This window comes from Dermacentor andersoni, chromosome 6, assembly GCF_023375885.2.
Source record: "Dermacentor andersoni chromosome 6, qqDerAnde1_hic_scaffold, whole genome shotgun sequence".
In the NCBI taxonomy this organism is placed as follows: Eukaryota; Metazoa; Arthropoda; class Arachnida; order Ixodida; family Ixodidae; genus Dermacentor; species Dermacentor andersoni.
The window spans coordinates 125,527,630-125,537,478 of record NC_092819.1 but is presented as its reverse complement, the minus strand read 5'-3'; positions in this window follow the sequence as shown (position 1 = coordinate 125,537,478).

Here is a 9,849-nt window from a genome sequence, read left to right as displayed (position 1 = left end):
ATTTTCGCTTCAAATAATCAACCTAATATCACGAAATTGATGCCAGTAGAGTTTTCAAAGGATACCTGGACCATCTAAATGAATTTATGGATACAACTTTCTTGTACGTCCGGCAAGGTTTAACGCGACCCGGGCTCAAGCCTCCCTCGAGGAAACGTCAAGGCCCTGGCTCAATGCCACCTCAAGGGCTTTCTGGACTGCCCACGTCTGGATTCCGAGGTCTGAGCTGCGCAGAGTGGCGTCCCACCTCGACTACAGGGTCTCCGGAGCAACTGCTCTCCTTCTTATAACTACACTGCACTCCCACAGCATGTGTTTGAGTGCTACTGGTCCTTCCTAGCACAATTTGCACGTGTCGTTCTGATGCTTATCTGGGAAGATACGTTTCAGACGGAATAGATTAGGGAAGGTGTTCGTCTGGAGCTGTCTCCAGGCGACGGCTCCTCCTGTTCAATTTGGGACTCGGCGGTGGGTATATCCTTCTGGCGTTTAGATATGCACTGGTTATGTCATTGTATCTGGTGAGCCTGTCCCGTTCTGCGCGAGGAGTGTTCGCTATCGTGCGTGAGGCGTTGCCCTGTTTGGTGCTGCGGGTCATGTCTCACGCTGTCCGGTGCGCCGTCTCGTTTAGGTTCGCGAGCGCGTCGCCCTCCGTGGTGACGTGGGCGGAGAACCATATGATCCTCGAGCTCACGGTTTCGGATCTGCCCGCTTTGGCCAGAATGTACAGGACTTCTGTGGAGATTCTACCTTTGGCGCAACTCTTTACTGCCGTTGGCGAGTCGCTTAGTACAACTTCGCATTCATGTTCTGTGAGGGCGAGAGCAATCGCTACTTCCTCCGCTATTTTTTTAGTGTTTGGCGTATGCACTGCATGCGATTCTGATCCTATGACTACGACGGTGTATTTTTGGCCATTCGGATATTCGGCTGCGTCGACAAAGTGCACATTTCTCTCCCTACCGGTTGAACGGAGCAGAGCCTAGGCTCTTGCCTTTCGTTTGCATCGGCTGTAATCGGGGTGCACGTTTCTTGGGATGTTTGCCACCGTAACGGCGTCTCCGATTTTGTTGGAAATTTGCATTTTGTGACCATGCTGGTTGTGGTACGTTATGCCAAGCTGGTTCATAATGTGCCTTCCCATCGTGGTAGTCGACAGGCGTGCGATCTGCGAAATACGCTGTGCTTCGGCTATTTCTTTCAGGGTGTTGTGTAGGCAAGGTTTCGGTACGGGCAAGTTGGTATTCCATTATTTCAAGCATCACTTGCAGCGCATACTGGGACAAGGGACCAAAAGAACGAAGAGGACAAGCGCTGACTTGCAAATGTTTTTATTTTGAGTGACACGCATATATACGGACGCACCAAGACAAAAGCGCCCCCCACAAATCATCAAACGGACATGAGCATGCAGTCAAAATCCAAAGGAACCATGACCGCCGCCAAAGATGAACGAGAGCGCATGTGCGACCTCAGAAAAACCAGTTCTTTATATGTTAATGTAATTGACGGCTTACTAACTGAGTCACCTTCAGCAATCGCTTCTGCTTCAATGATAAGTCTGGTGCATTCATTAGGTGTTCATTGCGCACAATGCGGCTGTATCCCGCTTTTTGAAGAAACCATTATCTTAGCCAGGCATTCTAATGAATGCACCAGACTTATTATTGAAGCAGCAGCGTTTGCCGAAGGCGACTCAGTTGGTAAGCCATTAATTGCATTAACAGATAAACAACTGGTTTTTCTGAGGTCGCACATGCGCTCTCGTTCTTCTTAGGCGGCGGTCATGGTTCCTTTGAATTTTGAATGCATACTCATGGCGGTTTGACGCCTTGTGGGGCGGGGGGGGCTTTTGTTTTGGTGTCTCAGTATATATGCGTGTCACTAAATATAAAAATCAGTTGGAAGTGAGGGCTTGTCTTTTTCGTTCTTTTGGTCCGTTGTCTCTGTATGCGCTGTAAGTGATGTTGTGTAGGCCCAGCTTGGCCAGGAGCACGGTGCTCGTCGACTCCGGGAGGCCCAGGGCTAACTTGTACGTTTTCCTTATGAGCGTGTTGATCTTGTTCTTTTCCGCGACGTACCAGTTGTGTTAGGCGGCTACCTAGGCGATGTGGCTGACAACAGAGTGGATCAGTCGAATGAAGTTTTCTTTCTTCATGCCCACGTGTATGTTGGTTATCCTCTTTATGAGTCTCGTGGCGCTGGTGACCTTGCCTTCGAACTTCCTCACGGTTTCGCCGTAAGCTTTGTTGGCCTCAATGATGATTCCGAGCATATTTATCTTGCTTACTTTGGGAATTGCATTTCAGTCTTGAGTGTACAGGCAGATTTCCTCGTACTCCCGGGGTCCCGTGTAGCTCTTTGGTGGCATGCCTCTGCGCGTGGGCCGGTAAAGGAGTAGTTCGGACTTGCTCGAGGAGAATTTGAGGCCCGTTACTTGGAGATATTCTTCGACTTTGTAAATGGCCGTTTGTAGTGCGTTCTCAATTTGCCCGTCACTGCCATGGTCCGCCCAAATCATTATATCGTCTTCGTATATAGCATGGTGGATTCCATCGATTTCCCGTAGTTAGCTGAGGAGACCCGGCATGACTAATTTGAAAAACAGCGGGGACATTTATTTATTATTTATTTACAAGTACTGCTATCTCATTTAGAGACATAGCAGAGGTGGGTTACATAACTTATGAACACAACATGTCAACCAACATGATTAGGCACGTCTTTCTGAAATTGATTAGTCGGAAATGAACGCAGAGAACCATCTCAGTTATTCCATAATTCAACAGTGTGTGGAAAAAAAGAAAACTTGTAGCAATCTATTTTTGGAACGAAGGAATCTATGTTTAATGGGTGAGTACGTCGGGTTACTCGCGCAGTAGGTGTGGTTAGCGAGATAGGCGCTGCAATGTTAGTCGATCCGTATACGATTTTGTGCAGCAGGATTAGGCGGTCCCACGTGCGACGAAACGACAACGGGTCCAGTGATAAAGCGTGTGCGTGGGATGACAGTGAAAACATACGGTCGTAACGGCCATAAATAAATCTAACAGCTTTTTTTTGAATGGATATGGATTCTAATTTGGAAATATCCTTTATGCGATAAGGCGACCACACCACAGAAGCATACTCTAAAACAGGTCTAATTAGTGATTTATAGGCCGTAAGCTTGCGCTCTTTAGTGCCGTGTTTTAAAGTTCGTTTTAGGCACCCTAGCTTTCGCGTCGCTTTAGAGCAGACTATATTGATGTGATTATGCCAACTAAGGTTAGTTGTGATAGTAAGTCCAAGGTATTTGAACTCGTTAACTTCATTAATACTGTATCCTTGTGTGCTGTACGTAAATTTTAGTGGCTGTTTCTTATTTGTAAAAGACATTGCCACAGTCTTGCTGAAGTTGATGTTCATCTGCCATGTGTTACTCCAGTCTGAACAGGATGAAAATACGTTATTAAGCACTTCTTGATCACGAAGAGTGCGAATGTTAGAATAGATAACGCAGTCATCTGCATAAAAACGTGTTCGCATTTGTGTGTTTCTGGCTACTTCAATAATGTCGTTAACATATATGATGAATAGTAGTGGCCCGAGAACTGAGCCCTGCGGCACCCCTGACATGACCTGAGCTTTAGGAGAGGTTTTGTAATTACAAGAGACGGATTGGAATCGGAGGTGCAGGTAATCGGATATCCAGTCAATTAGTTTATTACCAGGAACAATTGCGGCAAGATATAGAAGCAATTTTTTATGGCTTACCGCGTCAAATGCTTTTGAGTAGTCGATAAAGATGGTATCAAGCTGACCGCGGTTATTTAGTGATGTGGCTATGTCATGTGTGAATTCTAATAACTGCGTTGTAGAAAATCCTGCTCGAAAACCATGCTGCTGTGGAGACAGAAAGTTATTTGCCGATAAATATTGAATGATATGCTTATGGATGATGTGCTCGAGAAGTTTGCAACACGTGGGTAGCAACGATATAGGCCTGTAGTTAGTGATTAGCTATTTGCTGCCAGATTTGAAGACGGGAATAATGTTAGCTTGTTTCCAAACACGAGGAACTGTCGACATCTCAAGAGATTTGTTAAATATAACTGTCAAGTACCGGGCGTTCCATTCAGAGTATCGCTGTAAAAATTTGGCACTCCATCAGCTCCAGAACATTTTCTCGTATCAATTGTTAGTAATAAGTTGAGAACACCAGTGTAAGTCATAACGAGAGTAGAAAGCTCTGGTAAAGTGTTGTTGACGCAAAAAGGGGGATCGACGCCGTCATTCTGACAAAATACACATTGAAAATAAGTGTTTGAAAGTTTCGGAAATAATCACTGGATCAGAGCAAGGGCGATCGTTTATGGTGAATGATGAAGTGTCGTGAGCAGCCGGAAGCACCGCTTTCCAAAACTTTGATGGGTTTTCTTTCAAGGATGTTGATAACGTGGTGTCGAAATAAAAGTGTCTGGCTTCGTGCATTTTGATTTTTAATTCGGACTGAAGCAGGTGCAGTTTTGAGCATTGGTTGCTCCGACTAGCGTTTTTACGTTTGCGGAGCCTCTTGATGCGCCTGATAAGATGAATAATGGCCCTATTATACCAAAGGTGCCTCGGGTTGCGTTAACACACTCTTTAGGAACAAACAGCGAGATGTATTTTTTAACAATGTTGCAAAACATATGAAACAACTCGTCCACACTGCCAGTGCTGCTACATTGAAAAAGACCGTCATAGGAGGATGCTAGAATATGAATAATGGAATTGTCATCAGCATGGCAAAAATCATTAACGATCTGAAAATCAGGTCTGTTGCGCTCACAAGTGACATCAACTTTCAGCGGAACTCCCTTGTGATCTGACAGGCCTTCTATGATTTGGCAGTCATATCCGTTTTGTAGTAACTTCTGGTTAAGGAAAATCAGGTCTAGGATCGAGCTTTCGCGGGTAACGCCACTAACAATCTGTGTCAGATCTAACGACAAAACCAAGTCAATAAGCGAGTCTCAAATCGGCCTGTCGCGACCATACTAAGCCAATGTGCTCCAGTTAATACAAGAGGTATTGAAATCACCAGCAAGGATCAATTTACAGTCGTGAAGCTTGTGTTATAATATATATTCGCAAAAATCTGGAAATATATTTTTTTCAGAATCGGGAGGTCGGTATAAAGCACCAGCAGCCACCACAAGGTGACCTATATATAGTTTTTTTTTTGCTCATACTGTTGGCCTGCCGGCCGTTATGGGGTGGGTCAAAGCAACACTTGAACAATTAGTACAATACATGGTATTGAAATAATTCATATATCACAAAAATAAAACAAGTAAATAGCAGTATTGTAGCAATTAGTACAGTACATGAAGGCAGTACATGAATAGTGTTTTAATAGGTGAACATAAGCGAACAAAGAAGATACATAAGCTAAATATTCTACAGATACTCCGATTAATATGATTATAAATGCAGCGTTAATAGACGAGGCCATACACCCCTCCCCTCAAAAAAAAAGAAAAAGAAAGAGAAAGCACGTATACGTGCGTGCATCTTTCATTGTTGCTTTAAGTTTTTCTCAAATTTTTCCGCACAGATGCTTTTTCGCGTTGATACCGGTAATTCATTCCATTCTTTAATGGTTCTTGGGAAGAAGGAAAATGCGTAAGCGTTAATGTGCATCTGAGGTATTTGAAAAGTACTATATTTGCTTTTCCGTAGTGTTCTACCTTGTCGTGCTATCAAATACTGTTCGCTTGAATTGATGTTGAATGTGCTTTTAGTGCGAAGAAAAAAGAACTTTAACCTAGCTATGCGCCTGCGTTCTGCAAGCGTAGGCAAGTTCAGCAAACCGAGTATTTCGGAGACTGAATCTGTGCGAGCATAACGCGATAGAATAAACCTTGCTGCTCGACGTTGAACTCTTTCGAGTCTCTCAATTAACCCTGACTGATAAGGGTCCCAGATTATGCTGGCATATTCTAACGTGGGTCGAACGTACGTTAAATAAGCTGTTAGTTTTACTGACTCTGAGGCAAACTGCAATTTCCGCCGCAAGAACCAAAGCTTCTTTTCCGCAGCTTGGCATACTTTTGTAACATGGTTCGACCAGCTTAAATTCGCGGATATATGTATGCCTAAGTATTTCAGCACGTCAACCGTGGAAAGCGCCGTAGAATTCACTGTGTAATTAAAATCAAAAATATGATCTATTGCATTCGTTATGCGCAATACAACAGTGTTGCTCTCATTTATTTTCATTTTCCATTTGTCACCATTTTTCTATAGCCCTAAGAGCGTCACTGAGCAATTTCTGATCTTCTGTGCTATTAATTTTTTTGTATAGTAAGCAATCATCGGCGAAAAGTTGCACTGTGATACATTCGTCAATTGCAGAGGAAATGTCATTAATATATGCTAAAAATAGTACAGGACCTTACACAGACCCCTGTGGCATACCAGACGTTACGTTCAACGGCTTTGATTTAATGTGTTCCACTTCTACGTATTGGATTCTGCCCCGGAGGTACGCGGTTATCCATTTTACTATTTTCGCGTTTATTCCATTATTAGTCAGTTTCGCAATCAATTCTGCATGTACCACTTTGTCGAATGATTTCGACAGATCAAGGCAGATGGCATCTATCTGTTTCTTATTGTTTAATGTGCTGGCAAAGTCATGGATTGTTCCAAGAAGCTGTGTTGTTGTGGAAAGGCGCTTTCGGAATCCGTGTTGGTTGGGAAAAAATGAGTTCGCATTTTCGATGTACGTGTAAATTTACTTGGCTACAACATGTTCTAGGAGCTTGCAGCAAACGCAGGTCAGCGATATTGGCCGATAATTCTCAATGATCTCTCTATCTCCAGATTTGTGCGCAGGTATAACCTTTGCCGTAAGCCAGTCATCAGGGACTCGGCCTTCCGCAAGTGACGCGTCAAACATAATTTTTAAGTAATGCGCAACCCATTCCGCATACCTGCGCAGAAATGCGTTGGGTATGTCATCGGGGCCTACCGATTTTTTCACGTCAATGTTTAGTAGAACTACAATTCCCTCATACCAGACTTCAACGTCTGGCATCTCTTCCGAGCGAAGCGATGGGGAGACTATGGATTCAGTACTGGATTGTGATGGAGCAGAAAACACAGACTGTAAGAAGAAGCAATCACTGCAGGATCAGTAACTACAGTGTTATCAACTACAATGCTATGTGACTCGTTGTACTTTTTCGACATGTGACGCCAAAATTTATTGGGAAACGACCTCATGAAATCTGTCAATATTTCTTTATAATATCTACTTTTGGCTTCAGTGATCATAGAACGCAATTGTGCAGACAACTCAGTTATTTTTGCGTGGCCTTTTGTTAGTTTCCGTCTCTGGCGGCTTATTCGACGTTTTAGTTGGATGATTTCCCTGTTGATCCAAGGGTTCCGTTTAGTTTTCTTTCTTTTACGAACCGGCACAAATTTGCCAATACAATGGAAAATAATATCCATGAACGATTGCCACATGGTGTTGATATCACTTTGAGAATCAAAACTGTCTAGTGCAAATGACAAGTAGTCAATGATACTTGTGCCATCAGCTTCCAAAAAATTTGGAACATATGTAACTGCCTCTTTATATTTTGACTTTGTCTCGTTATGTGCTATCTGAACGAAGACAACTTCATGGTCTGAGATACCCTCCTCAACCGACACTTCAAACTGGTCAAAGCGCCCGTCAAGGAATACCAGATCCAGGATAGATAGACTTTCCCCTGAATTTCGCGTACTTTGACGAACAATTTGTGAAAGGTCATGAGTGAATGCGATGTCAAGGAGCAAATCGCAGTGTGCCTGTTCCCGCAATTCTGTTGCGAATGTGTCCCAGTTAATTGCAGGTAAATTGAAGTCACCGGTTAGGAGTAGTCGGCAGTGGCGCTTTTTGTTTGCTTCTAAGTAACTCTGTATCGACTTTAAGAATGAAAGAGGTGAGCTTGGGGGTCGGTAAATTGTACCGAGAAGGACTCGTGACGTTCCAATATTCATTTCACGCCAAAGACTTTCGTGCCCTGGCATACTGTTTAGTGTTTTGAATTCCATATTTTCTTTCATTATTATTGCAACACCGCCTTCTCGAGACTGTCGATACCGACGTACTGTCTTGTATCCGGGAGGTATTATCTCATTATCTTAAATCTCTGAACGCAACCATGTCTCTGTGATCGTAACAACGTCCGGATCATAATTCACTAAAATGTACTCTACGCCTGCAGTCTTATTCACGATACTTCTAGCATTAAAGTTAAGTAGACGAAATTCATGATGCCCTCTCTGTTTCGGTCAGTCCTCGCTTACAGCTGATAGCGTACTCTTATTACGCGTGAGCTTGACTCGACGGTTTTTTTCGTCGTCCCAGCTGTACATATCACCACCGATTAACATTTTATCATAGTCAAGACGCACGCGCTGTCCTTGTTTTCGTTAATCCTGCGCAGAATTCCAAAGAAGTTTGCGTTTGGTAACTGTTTCCTTGCTGTTGTTATAAGCAATAGATATGCCAGTTCCCCTTAGTTTCTTACAGTTTTTGTATACTTTTGATTTTTTTTCTGGAATCGTAAAGCTTTAGAATAACAGGTCACGGCTGTCTGCTCTGCCGTTTCCCGATCCTATGTAATCGTTCAACTGTGTGCAGAGTTACGTTCAGCTGTTTGTCAAATAAACCTGTAAACACTTTTGTACATAGTTCTTCTGTTGCTTCTTTTTCGCCCTCCGGAATTCTGAAAACCATGAGGTTATTTCGTCTGCTTCTGCCTTTCAATGACACAAGCCTATCATTCAGCGTTTTTACAGACGCGTTCAGGGTTTTGTTTGTCTTAGTCAACTCAGCTATCACTTTGGCTTGGTCCCTGACAGCCTGCACCGTGTGCTCAACTTGTTTTATTATCTTGCTCAAGGCGGCTAAATCCGTTTTGATGGCTTGTTGCCCGTCAAGCAGTTCTTTCAAGAGCGTTGTTGTGTTAGGACCTGGATTCATCTCAATGTCACCAGATAGCAACAAACACAGAGAAGCGAATGACAAATAAAGCACTTTAGGGCACGGCAGCACTACAATGAAGCGATTATCGTTCTTGTAACCATAATACGAATAGAAACCAACCTGTTCAAGGAACAGAAGACGAGTTACAGGTGACATGGCTTCTGCGGTGCCTCCGTGCCCACTGACGCAGGCTGCTGAATCCGCTGCCTTTATAGGACAGGACGACGTTCCCGTGATGCTTCCATAGTATCTGGTGCCGAGGGTGTCGCTGACAGGCACTTCCCAGTCGAAGACGGCCATATCAGGAACGGATCCAACGATGCACGTGTTTTATGCGTTCTCATGGCAAGATGCGCAGATCAACAGTCCTGTTCAAGGAACAGACGACGAGTTACAAATGACATGGCTTCTGCGGTGCCACCGTGCCCACTATATAATTTGCACCATACCGACTCGATGTTAGGAAGACTCGGTAGCGCTACAAAATCAATGGCTTTGTGAATAAATAAAGCTACTCCACCACCCCCACCACATAACCTGTCATATCGCAAAACAGAGTAATTAGGAGGCACGAACTCGCCTTCCGTGACGCAGTCGTTTAGCCAGGTCTCAGTGACACAGATCAGAGACGGTTGACGGCATTCAATTAGCCAATTGAAGTGAGCTAGCTTGTTCAATAGACTGCGTGCATTTATGTTCAAAAGGGTTAGGTTGTATCTATCACGAAGTCGCTCTGTGCTGCTAGTGGTTAGGTTGCTGGAACTTCTGATAAGCGACTTTCTAGTGTCATCCCACGAGTAGCAGACGCTGTCTACTATCAGGGTGTCAAGGCTCAGTCG